We start from the raw sequence: 12,993 nt of genomic DNA, 5'->3' as shown, positions 1-12,993 counted from the left end.
CACGGTTTTCCTTTTACGTCGCGAACTAACACGGTCGGCCATTTTTGACTCCCAAAAATGGCCGACCGTGTTTCTTCGCGACGTAGAAGGAAAACCGTGCAAGTTCGAGGCATGTTTGTGTGGATTCTACTTTTAAATTATCTTTCTAAACATTTGCAATTCATAACAAACGGTTTCAAACGCTTTTCAAAGACCAACTCGACCGATCCAAGGCAACGTGTTCCTTTAACTAAATAAAGTTATTTTAATCTAATTTTGCTCGTATTTTGTTTTTATCAAAAATATTTACATTATGTTTGAGTTATAATGTTGTGCCTGTTTTGGTGGTTTTTGTCGAAATGGGTAGTATTAACGGAGTGCTATTTAAAGGAACACGTTGCCTTGGATCGGTCGAGTTGGTCTTTGAAAAGCGTTTGTAATCGTTTTTTATAAAATGCATATAGGTAGAAAGATTTTGTAAAAGTAGAATACAATGATCCACATAAACATGCCTCGAAATTGCACGGTTTTCCTTTTACCTCGTCGACTAACACGGTCGGCCATTTATGGGAGACAAATTTTTGACTCCCATAAATGGCCAACCGTGTTAGTTCGCAAAGTAAAAGGAAAACCACGCAATTTCGAGGCAAACTTGTGTGGATCATTGTATTCTACTTTTAAAACATCTTTCCAACCATATGCGTTTTTTAAAAAACGGTTACAAACGCTTTTTATAGACCAACTCGTCCGATCCAAGGCAACGTGTTCCTTTAATGCTTTTTGCCTATCATCATGTAGTTTAAATATTTATACACTTTTATGAATTTTCCATTCTTAACAATCAAAATTCAAAGTCCCAACCTCAAACTTTTGAAAAATTTAAAACATGCCTGCATAAAAATCACGGTGTTAGATTTTCTTTATTATTTGCCGCAACAAAGCGGCTATACAAAACGAAGCTCCCATAAGGCGTGACGTAACGTGAGTAATGACGTATAATATCTCAAACTTTTCTGAAAATTGCAAACAGAGGTATTCAAAGTTATTGGGTTTAAAACAAATTAATATAATAAATAATATATGTTTAATCTCATGTGAAATCAGTTCCCTTCTTGATTGAAAACATTTAAAATGAATTCCAGCAAGCATCACGTGTCGCCCTTACGTTCAATGCCGCTGGGCGTTAATCGGGGGTGGGGGGGGGGGGGGGGGGGGGCGTCGAAGGGAAATTGTGTGTGTGTCGCCCCCCCCAACCCCGTCAATGTGTCTGAGCGATAATATTCCTTCCATTCCACGAATTAAGCCACTCAATAAATAGATCCTTGTCATTGATGTATTTTAAAAGTATAACATAAAGAAAAAATCACACAAATTACTGACAGCCAAAACTCGTATAGCGCCGCGTAGCGGCAACAATGCACAAATCGGATCACAACCTTTTGCACAGGTGCTCCTTTGTTTTAGCAGCGGCGCGACGGCATTGTACTGCTCAAAAAAATTGGGAACAAGGATGATCCTAACTGTTGAATGGGAAATGCCATTCCCCATGGGCGAATAGGTCTTTTTGATCGCCTGTGCGGATTGGAGTAATAGTGAATGTCACGTGAAGTAAGTTCCACCAATCAAATGACAAGATCTGTATGTCAGTTATATAGTCGAGACTATACAAATGTTGCGAAACGTAATTAATGTGTAATGTGGGTAAGGACAGAGTTAATAATAATTATTCTTTAGACTTGGATTGGAAATTGTATTTATAATCGGTATTGAATAAGGGAATCAATGTGTGTTGAAGAGGTTTTCAACTAATGGTTTAAACCCAACGAGGCCTGGTTCTTGAGCGTTTTACCGAGACGAAGTTAAACCACTAGTTGAAAACCGATTCAACACACTTCCCATTTATAAATACCCTTTCGGTCACAAAACATCACACTTATGATCAAAAAGTAAATAAATGCAAAAACTATAAATTTTCAATGATTTCTTTCGGGTAAACAACTCCTTATAAGGGAATGCTGTGGGCGTCGCGCGTATCGCGTGATGTGACACAACTGTTTCAGCCGTTGCTCTCGACCAATAGGAATGAAGAAACTGTCTTATAAGCACAGCTAGATGCAAGGTCGCGTGTCACGCCCATGAATAAACACTTTTTACCGGTCATAAACAAAGGTTTATACACACCCACGTGACGCGCTCTTCACCAATAGGAATAGCGAAACTGTCTGAGGTATTTATGAATGTTGAATTAAGATACAGCAATGACATTCATTTTTCCAGCAAATTAAGTTTTACAATGTTAAGTTTCCAAATGAATCATCTAACACGTGGTTTTTTATTATTTTGGCGCTTGTAGGCGTCAATGTGTCTGAAGCAATTTTTCTATTTCTGAAGCGAGTGTTCTATTTCACTCGGCTTCGCCTCGTGAAATGAAACAGTCCAAATTTTACCTTGCGATAATATTCCTCCCATTCCACTCTGAGCCACTCAATATTTGTATAATAATCGTCTTGATCTAGCGGTGTGTGCCGCGCGAAGCGCGGCATCCCGCTAGTCCTTATTATACACGCCGCGCAGTGATCGACTGGTAGGTTTGAAAGTCTATCCTTGAGACAGGCTACCAGCAGTAATTATATAACCAACAACGCCGTTACGCCGCGCACCAACGGTTAAATTTTCGCGCGACACACAACTGCAAGAAAAGGCAGCTGAGGAGTGAAACTCGGCTGAAAGGCGATTTGTTTTCAAGTTTTTACAGTTTAGACGGAAGATTTTGATGCTAGGTATCACAAACCAATAAGCTGAGTTAAAATCTGTAGACTGCAAATAAATTTAAATGCTACTGAATGATGTGTGTTTCATGGTTTTATGGATTGTGTTTTCCATGAGGGCTGTGAATTTGAAAAGCGCAAGAGTTCCGTGTAGGGACAATCACGGGACGATCCGCCTTGGTTGCGCTCTGGTAGCGCTCTGTGCGAATCAAAGTTGTAGGTTGTAATTTGACGTGTAGTTCTGTGCGCATCTCACATCCGTCTGCGCAAAACACAAATGAGCGCGTTGAGTAGATCAGTCTGGTCACCATTAATAGATCAGGCGCATCAATATTGTTAAGCTGTTGATGATGCCCAGGGAACCAGATCACCATGCACACTCGACTCGCTATAATAAATAGTTTATTGCTCCATGGATGAACATGTTATTTGATAATAATGTTTAATGGAAGTCTTAATTAAGTATCTGATATAATCCTAAAATAATTGACGTTGATCATTTAACAGTTTGAGAGTGACCAGTTAAGACCACGTGCACAAAATCAACTTCTTACCGAAAAAAGATGTCCATCAATGTTTTGGATCGGCATCATAAGTCACCAAATCCGCGTCAAAACTAGCTGTGGACGACGACGCTTGACGGACGGACGAGAGCATGCAGTGTGTACATACATGTAATCTATACTATTTAAAGCGTAACCTGCGCCATCTTGGATTGAAAATTAGAAGGTCCAGTGGTATGGCATCCTTGTGGAATCCAACACGGTTGTTTGTGTGGAATTCAATACGTTTGTGTGGTTTCAGACGTCGGGTTGCAAGTCTGCAAAACCCGGATCCAAACTCGCACTTACAAGTCATGTGATTGGAGGAAGTTTGGGCGGTGACCGTGCGTCAACCACTGGTCGATGTTGTTACCAGACTTCCTAGAAATCTTTCTGACAGGCGACTCATTGGACAGTGTTTCGCAGATGGTGCTCCGGATTGGTTCATTCATTGCCCCTTGCCCGCCCACCCGCCATTCGATCCGCCCTTTTTGGTCAGGTTACTTTCGTGTTGTACTAAGCATGGTTCTCCGGATTGGTTCATTCATTGCCGGGCAGGGTCGAAAGGGTCGAAGAGGCTGGGTGCCAGGACAAAACCGAAACCAATCTCACGGATTTGACCGAATTTGCATACCGTAGATTGATGTTTCGCAGGCGACCATGTGTCAACCACTGGTCGACGTTGTTATCAGACTTCCTAGAAATCCTTCTGCGGGTGACTCATTTGTTGAAAAGATTAAATGGAGAATATTTATAAAAAAGCATTCACTTCCAAATGGCATGAGAATTATCATGATGAACAAGGATGGGATCAAACGGAAGCTTAATAATTTGGAAACATTGGGTAGGGCCGGCTATAGGTTGGAAGGTGTCTAAGGGAACTTTACAATTAATAACATTTTGGGGGTGGGGGGGGGGGCCTTACACAAAGAGCCATTCTGGTCAGTGTACTGTGAGTGGTGTGTTGTCTGGTTTGAGACAGGCCACCTGTTGCTTGGTGAAGAAGGTCGCCGTGGGACCACTTTAGGTTGACAGTGGGTGGCGACTTTGGACCTTTTGCCAGTAAACTCAAATGGGTACATGAATACCGTTTTATAATACGGTCTGTTCATGGAGGTATAATGTTGCAGTTTCAGAGTTTAACCATGGAGGTAGAATTGTGAAACCATTCCTTACTCTATGGTGAAACTTATACACGTACGTCAAAGGCTGTTTTGAAGCTGTAAAAAAAGAACTTTGCTTTGCATTTGGTCAAAGTTGTTATGCAAAACGACATTAAGTTTCCTTTTGAATAAGTCCATTCACAAAATTGGTTAGAGCAGTGTGTCGGTCAGGTCTCAGAATGTACATTTTGCCAAATCCATTTTGAAGCCTAATTTAGCCATCGGCCCGTCGGGTTGGTTACTGATGGAGATAATATTAACAAAAGAGACCTCGTGCGGCTGAATGGGGTACATTTTTAGGAGTTTGTCTATTGACCCAAACTGGACGTAACAAACCCTAAACATGACTTGACATGCTTTCTGAAAGTGAAATAAGTTAGAGAAAATTAAGGAGTGGGGACGAGTTTATCGTTTTTATTTAGTTTGTACGATATAGGGTTCCAGAGATATGGGATGTATGGAGGTTTGTTCCTAGAGCAGCGTGAACATGAACGCGGTCAGAAATTGTGTCGTTTGTCGTTCAAATTTCGCGAGATGCAATAAGCCCAAAGTGACACTGACAATAAAACAAAACCAGACCTGCCAAGTCTCACGAATTAGGCGTGAGACTCACGCATTTGGGCTCTGTCTCACGCTCACACGCACATCAACCATTATTGAGGCGAGATCGGGAAAAAAAATTAACGACATTTTTTGTACAAAATTTGTACAAACACAGCGCAAATTTGCAGATTGCGCACGCTTTTGCTCATCCAGTAGGTTCAGCTCAAATTCGGCAGAGCGCAAAACGCTTATTGCGCACAAGTTTGTTCCGATTCTTTTAGCAAATTTGTTGTAATGCGCTCCACTAGCGAAGACACAACAGGCAGAAGAAGTGAGCGATTAATTTTGGACATCATTTTTAGTCTCTTTTTTTTCAAGTTTGGAAGGATATAATCTGACACAATCGAACCTCTACATTAACCATCAACATCTCCTGTGTACCTCAAGTGAGTTTTAATTATTCTGAGGAGGTTTTTGATGCATTTTGAAACACTTTTTGTCCACAATTAAATTTCACATTGTTTTATTTATTTATAAAAAAAAAAAATAATAAAAAAAAGGTTGGGCGGCGATTTAAAAAGGCCTTCTTAAACTGGCAATTTTTTTTCGGGGGGATGGGAGTTGAGCTTTGAAAAATCTCACTCATAGCTAGCCTCTGGACTTGGCATCTCTGCCTGCAAAACACTTTTTTGATGTTCACGTTAAGTGCTCCCGTTATACATGCAGCCTATTGACCAGAAAGTTTACAAGACCAATTCAGATGAGAATAAACTAACAAGAGGCCTACAAGCATGCAATCACCGCACCCAAATAACAAAGAAACTGATGGATCCAAAAAGCGCTGGTCTTGCATAATCGCTGATCTCTTATAAGAGTATGAAGTCACAGTAGTGTCACATAATGTGCGATATTCATTTATGTATGCAAAAAATGTAATATTTTGCAATAAATTGTAATATGTGTGCGATTAACTGTAATATATGTGCGATAAGGAGGAGGTCCTGTTTTCAAGGTGTCCGTAAAATCGTGGCAAATCTTTTACCTCTCTGTGCGCGATGTAAACAGTCGCTAGATTACAACAAATATGGTTTTATTTGCCAAGCAAAGAGCAAAACCTAGAAACACGTAAGGCTCCACTGGTTATTTGCACTTGTTAATGCAAAAAGTTTGTAGTTTTCGGCATTTCTACAAGGTAGAAAAATAAGTAATAATGTTGAGGCCATATAAAACCTCCCGTCATTCCTTTTGTCTATGTTATTGACACTTTTGTTTGGGGTTGTTTCAAGAAACATTTGCTTGAAGATTTTAGGTGAAAATTATATACGTAAATTTTACTACTATCACGGCTTATGTATACATACATTAGTGTAAATAGTGGCAAAAATGACAACTTTAAATTTGTGCAAATTATGAAGATTGTCCCTGCTTGATTTGTTTCTTCCATATGTTCGATGTGTTGTTATGGAGGATTTAAAGAGACTGTTGCAAGACAAATTTATGTTGTATACAAAGTGACGTTTTAATTTCTAGAATAAGAGTTGATAACCAACGATGTTCTTCAAAACAAACACTACTACTTACTGTGTAACTATCTCTTTAATAAAACTGTCACCGTGCCAAGTTTCAGAATCAAGGGAAACCGACTCGGATTTTGCCCGAGTTCTTTTAGGTGAACAAAATTAATCATAATTCACACAGGCACATTTTCATTTGACAAAAAAACAATGCTGAGTGTTTTACAGGGCAGGGTGTTTTCTATTACTTTACAATGATCATTCTACATCACACAGTTGTTTCTTGTTTCACATGATCAATGTCTTTATTTTATAAATGCGTAATGTTAACCTGGCAAATAAATTGAAATTTTTAAAACTAATTTATACGGTACACCTAAAGGGCAGGAAAAAAAATTGTCAGAGTAAAGTGCTTGGTAATTATGATACTAATGATCACTACTATCACTGACATACAGAAACTGTAAATAATTAAAGTTAAAGAAAAATGTATACCAATTTGTAAACAGGGAGTTAAGTTAATACACAGTTGAGTTATGATTATTCTTTAGAGTTCATTAACTGCAAAGAAAGCTTATAAATTGACTTTTATGAAAACACACAAAACTTTTTTAACTTGTCCATTAATGGAATGGATCAGTTCATGAACTTGGTTCATGAACTGCTGTGATGAACATGTCATGAACTGTTTGATGCATGGACTGATCATGAACATTCTTAAAAGTTCATCAAGTCATTAATTCCCTTTTGGCTCAGTCAGTGCACAACTACGAGATAATGAAGCTGACGCGCAGCGTTTCTTTGCAAAATCGTGATCAGAATAGGCGCTCCCAGACCCTTTGAGAATTCATGAGAAAATCCGAGTGTTCATAAGCACGTCAGTAAAACGCTCCGCTTGGTGTGAAATATTTGAACAACACTTAAAATGAAGGAGGATTATCTTGAGATGTTTTGCTAAATGAAGGGTTGTCAAATTTGTTTAACCGTATGCACATTTTAAAGAAAAACGGTCGCAAAGTGTGTTATGAATATAACTCCTTTTTGATGAACCCTTCACGTTTGCCGTGACCCTGACTGTTTCCCATTACGTTAGAGATTTTAATGCATATTTTTAGTATCTTGAAGAATTTTGCCGTTGTTAGCTTTTTACATTTTACTGCGGGAAACATATTTTTTCGGTGTCAAAAAAATGGGCAAAATGTCACAATTTCGTAATTTTTTTATGGAATTGATTATGACGTCAGGGTTACATGACATACGCGCGTTCTATTCCAGCAGCGCTAACGCGCTAGGCGGGCGCTTTGTTTTGTTTCTATTGCGTACATGCATAGAGCTTTAAACTTGTATATTCATAGCTCTAATGTTTGATGACAATTAGTTAGCAACAGGATGGACCACGTGAAGGTTGTCACCTCCCACCCCACTTCAAAATCTACATCGTTAATGAGTACTCAAACTCCCTAGATAAACACCAAGGAAAATGTCATGACCTTGTAATTAAAATTTTGTTTTTGCTGCATAGAGCTTTGTTTATATAGCTCTCTTGTTTGATGACAATTAGTTAACAACAGGGTGGACCACGTGAAGGTTGTCATCTCCCACCCCACAATTAACAGTTAAAAAAGATCTTAATACATCGTTAATGAGTACTCAAACACACTAAATTAACACTAAAACCAATGTCAACCTTAATGAGTACTCAAACTCTCTAAATAAACACCAAAGAAAATGTCATGACATTGTCATTAAAAAATTGGTTTGGTGCATAGAGCTATATAAACATGGTTATAAAGCTCTATTGTTTGATGACAATTAGTTAACAACAGGGTGGACCACGTGAAGGTTGTCATCTCCCACCCCACAATTAACAGTTAAAAGAGATCATAATACATCGTTAATGAGTACTCAAACACCCTAAATTAACACTGCAAACAATGTCAACCTTACAGCGCCAGCCACCAACCCGGTCATTCCCTGAATCAAACACCCTTAATACAAACCCTAGAAAAAGGCATGACCTTTGTAATTACAAAACTTCGTTAATGAGTACTCGAAACCGTATATAAACACCATAAACAATGTCATAACCTTGTAATCAAATAACGTCGTTAAATCTGGACTGCATACCCTTAATAAATACCGTGGAAAATGTCTAGACCTTTGTAATAATAAACCTGGTTAATGAGTACTCAAACACACACAAAGTCATGACCTTTGAAAAAGAGTTACTATAAACCCCAAGTGTGTCACAATATTTACATGTCTTCCTATAGTAACCAGTAAAAAACATGGTGGCCACCATGTGAGGGTACCCCAGAACAGATACCATGTTAATAATTAGAATAATAAATAATTGAATTACAGAGTGACACAAATTAAAAGGTTACAATTTATAATTAATTCATTATTACGATACAAAACTTCATTACATAAATCAACACTTATATACAGTCCTTAACACACTTTTTTAACGTCGTTAAGACTCTTAGAGTACTCAAAAACTGGACTGATTATCAATATAAATACCATGGACAATGGCTAGACCTTTGTAATTATAAACCTGGTTAATGAGTACTCAAACACACACAAGGTCATGACCTTTGACATTACAAACTTTAACAAGAGTTCTAAACCCCAAGTGTGTCACAATATTTACATGTCTTCATATAGTAACCGGTAAAAAAACATGGTGGCCACCATGTGAGGGTACCCCAGAATAGATACCATGTAAACAATTAGAATAACAAATAATTGAATTACAGAGTGACACAAAATAAAAGTTACAATTTATAATTAATTAATTATTACAATACCAAACTTTATTACATAAATCACCACTTATATACAGTCCTTAACACACTTGTTTAACGTCGTTAAGAGTACTCAAAAACTGGACTGATTATCCTTAATAAATACCATGAACAATATGTCTAGACCATTGTAATAATAAACCTGGTTAATGAGTACTCAAACACACACAAGGTCATGACCTTTGACATAACAAACTTTTAAAAGAGTTACTAAACCCCAAGTGTGTCACAATATTTACATGTGTTCATAAAGTAACCAGTAAAAAAAACATGGTGGCCACCATGTGAGGGTACCCCAGAACAGATACCATGTAAACAATTAGAATAACAAATAATTGAATTACAGAGTTACACAAAATAAAAGTTACAGTTTATCTTTAATTCATTTTTAAAATACAAAACTTCATTACATATACCACCACTTACAGTCCTTAACACACTTGTTTAATGTCTTAAGAGTACTCGAAAACTGGACTGATTATCCATATAAATACCATGGACAATGTCTAGACCTTTGTAATTATAAACCTGTTTAATGAGTACTCAAACACACACACAAGGTCATGACCTTTGACATTAAAAACTTTAACAAGAGTTCTAAACCCCAAGTGTGTCACAATATTGACATGTCTTCATATAGTAACCAGTAAAGAAACATGGTAGCCACCATGTGAGGGTACCCCAGAACAGATACCATGTAAACAATAGAATAACAAATAATTGAATTACAGAGTGACACAAAATAAAAGTTACAATTTTTAATTAATTCATTATTACAATACAAAACTTCATTACATAAATCACCACTTATAAACAGTCCTTAACACACTTGTTTAACGACGTTAAGAGTACTCAAAAACTGGACTGATTATCCTTAATAAATACCATGAACAATGTCTAGACCTTTGTAATAATAAACCTGGTTAATGAGTACTCAAACACACACAAGGTCATGACCTTTGACATAACAAACTTTAAAAAGAGTTCTAAACCCCAAGTGTGTCACAATATTTACATGTCTTCAGATAGTAACCAGTAAAAAAACATGGTGGCCACCATGTGAGGGTACCCCAGAAGAGATACCATGTTAGTAATTAAAATAATAAATAATTGAATTACAGAGTGGCACAAAATAAAAGTTGAAATTTATATTTAATTCATTATTACAATACAAAACTTCAGTACATAAATCAACACTTGTATACAGTCCTTAACAATTTTTTTTAACGTCGTTAAGAGTACTCATAAACTGGACTGATTATCCTTAATAAATACCATGAACAATATGTCTAGACCATTGTAATAAACCTGGTTAATGAGTACTCAAACACACACAAGGTCATGACCTTTGACATAACAAACTTTAAAAAGAGTTCTAAACCCCAAGTGTGTCACAATGTTTACATGTCTTCATATAGTAACCATTAAAAAAACATGGTGGCCACCATGTGAGGATACCCCTGAACAGATACCATGTAAACAATTGGAATAATAACTAAGTGAACTACAGAGTGACACAAAACAAAAGTTACAATTTATATTTAATTCATTATTACAATACAAAACTTTATTACATAAATCACCACTTATATACAGTCCTTAACACACTTGTTTACTTTTTATTGGTAGTGAGTTTACTTTTACAAATAACCTTATGTTGTCTTGACTTTGTACAGAGCAAATATTTTTGTGTAAGTGGCAAAATATCTATCTAGATAATGTCGCTACATACTGCAGAAGTAAGGCCTCTTCATCACCATTCCACCTTGATCGTTCTTGCGCTTGTCGCATCCAAGTGACGCTTCCAAATTCTCTGATGTCATCCATCTAACGCCAACTTGGTCTGCCTCTTCGTCTCGTTTGTGTTCTTTGGGTTCATTCTGTTGACAATGTTCATCTGTTGTCATGATGCCTTAGATGAGGTGGTGAAGCAAGTGTTTTATTGGTGTTGCATAAGGTGGCACAGCATCTCCACGCGTCCAACTTGAAGATGTTCGAACGTGTTATAATCCTGTATTAAATATGATCAAAAAAGAAAGAAAAAAATAATTAGAGCAAGATTTGGATTTAAAGGTCAAAGATGTGTGTATACTATATCAAGAATTGCTTTTTATTAAGTATGCATATCCCTCACTTAGTGACCCTCCTGGCGCACGCTTTAACATACATTTTTCAGACAAGGTCAACGGTCATCGCTCCTTCAAATATGCTTCTCCAAGACTTTGGAACTCTCTTCCCAACAATATCATAGACTGTGCCACGCTACAAACATTTAAATCTAAACTTAAAACCCATCTTTTCAATCATAGAAGCCCATAGAGACTTTATTTTGTAATTTGCGCTATATAAGAACTGTTTATTATTATTATTATTAAGGTATATGGGACTATGTTTGAATAAGGAAACCTAAGAAATGTCTATTGTCTAAACTTTCATCTCAAGCTTCGCTAAAACAGATCATACCTTCAAATTCCACTTAGGACCCTGGTGAGTAGCTGAGGAATAAGTCTATCTCCTCAAGCCATGATGTATCTTTCTGTACTGTGACGTCACATCTTCATGGTCCATGTTGACACGCAGTCGTCACAATCATCTACAAGAAAATTACAATGTACTCGCATCAGTACCATATCAAGACTTGGATCATCAGGGCCAACTTTCATAGAGCTGCTTAAGAACAAAAAGGATCCAAGCAAATGAAATGCACTGCGAAATGAAGTTTCGAGATTAAAGAGATCATTCTCTAGCTATCTACCTATGTTTGGTGCACTTCAGTGACAACTGGGATGTTGTCCGCATAGGCAGGCATCCTCTCGGCTGTTTTCATGTTGGCGCTTGTTATCAGCAGGTATCCCAAGCAGATCTGCAGACTCCTGAAATATATGTCAATTAAGACATTTCAGTATAATTATTTTCACCAAATACTTTTTACTGTAGAACAATTATACTTCTTGTTGCAAGGTTGTATTTGGCACATTTATGTAATACAATGTTATTTTTTTCACATCACTAATCCAGAAGAGGAAAACAGTTATGCTCCAGTCAAAATCACAAAATTTGCCAACAATCAAACTAAAAATAAACTTACCCTGTCTTGTCATTTTGCTCACAGCGTACAAAGGTCCCAATGATTACTTCATGGCCGGCATGTGCAGTTTCCACTGGACTCCCATGGGCAGATGGTTAAACATTTAACCAGTTCACCGTCGCCGTAAAAAATAAACGACAAATACAAACTATTAGCAAAATGCACTTCCCCAACAGAGTTTAGAGATTAAAGAGATCATTCTCTAGCTATCTACCTATGTTTGGTGCACTTAAATGACAGCTGGGATGCTGTCCGCATAGTCAGGCACTGTTGCATCATGGCTTTTGGTCATCGGCAGGTAGCACACCACATCCCCAGCAGAACTGCAGACTCCTGAAATATATGCCAATCAAGTTATTACAAAATCACCATTCTCATTAAATACTTTTCACCATAGAACAATATTCATGCTGCGAGGTTTAGATTTTTATCATGAGGACTCTAGCAATTGGAAAACTGGTGATTTTCAAAGCTAAATTTTAGCATGGAGCCCCTTTTAAATCTAGACATAATCTTGATTTCAGGATAAATCTCAACAACTTACGGTCCCTCATTACTTCCCAAGCTATCAATACGGTCCCTCATT

The sequence above is a fragment of the Asterias amurensis genome, chromosome 8 (assembly GCF_032118995.1).
Source record: "Asterias amurensis chromosome 8, ASM3211899v1".
Taxonomy (NCBI): Eukaryota; Metazoa; Echinodermata; class Asteroidea; order Forcipulatida; family Asteriidae; genus Asterias; species Asterias amurensis.
Note: the sequence above shows the minus strand (reverse complement) of the source record.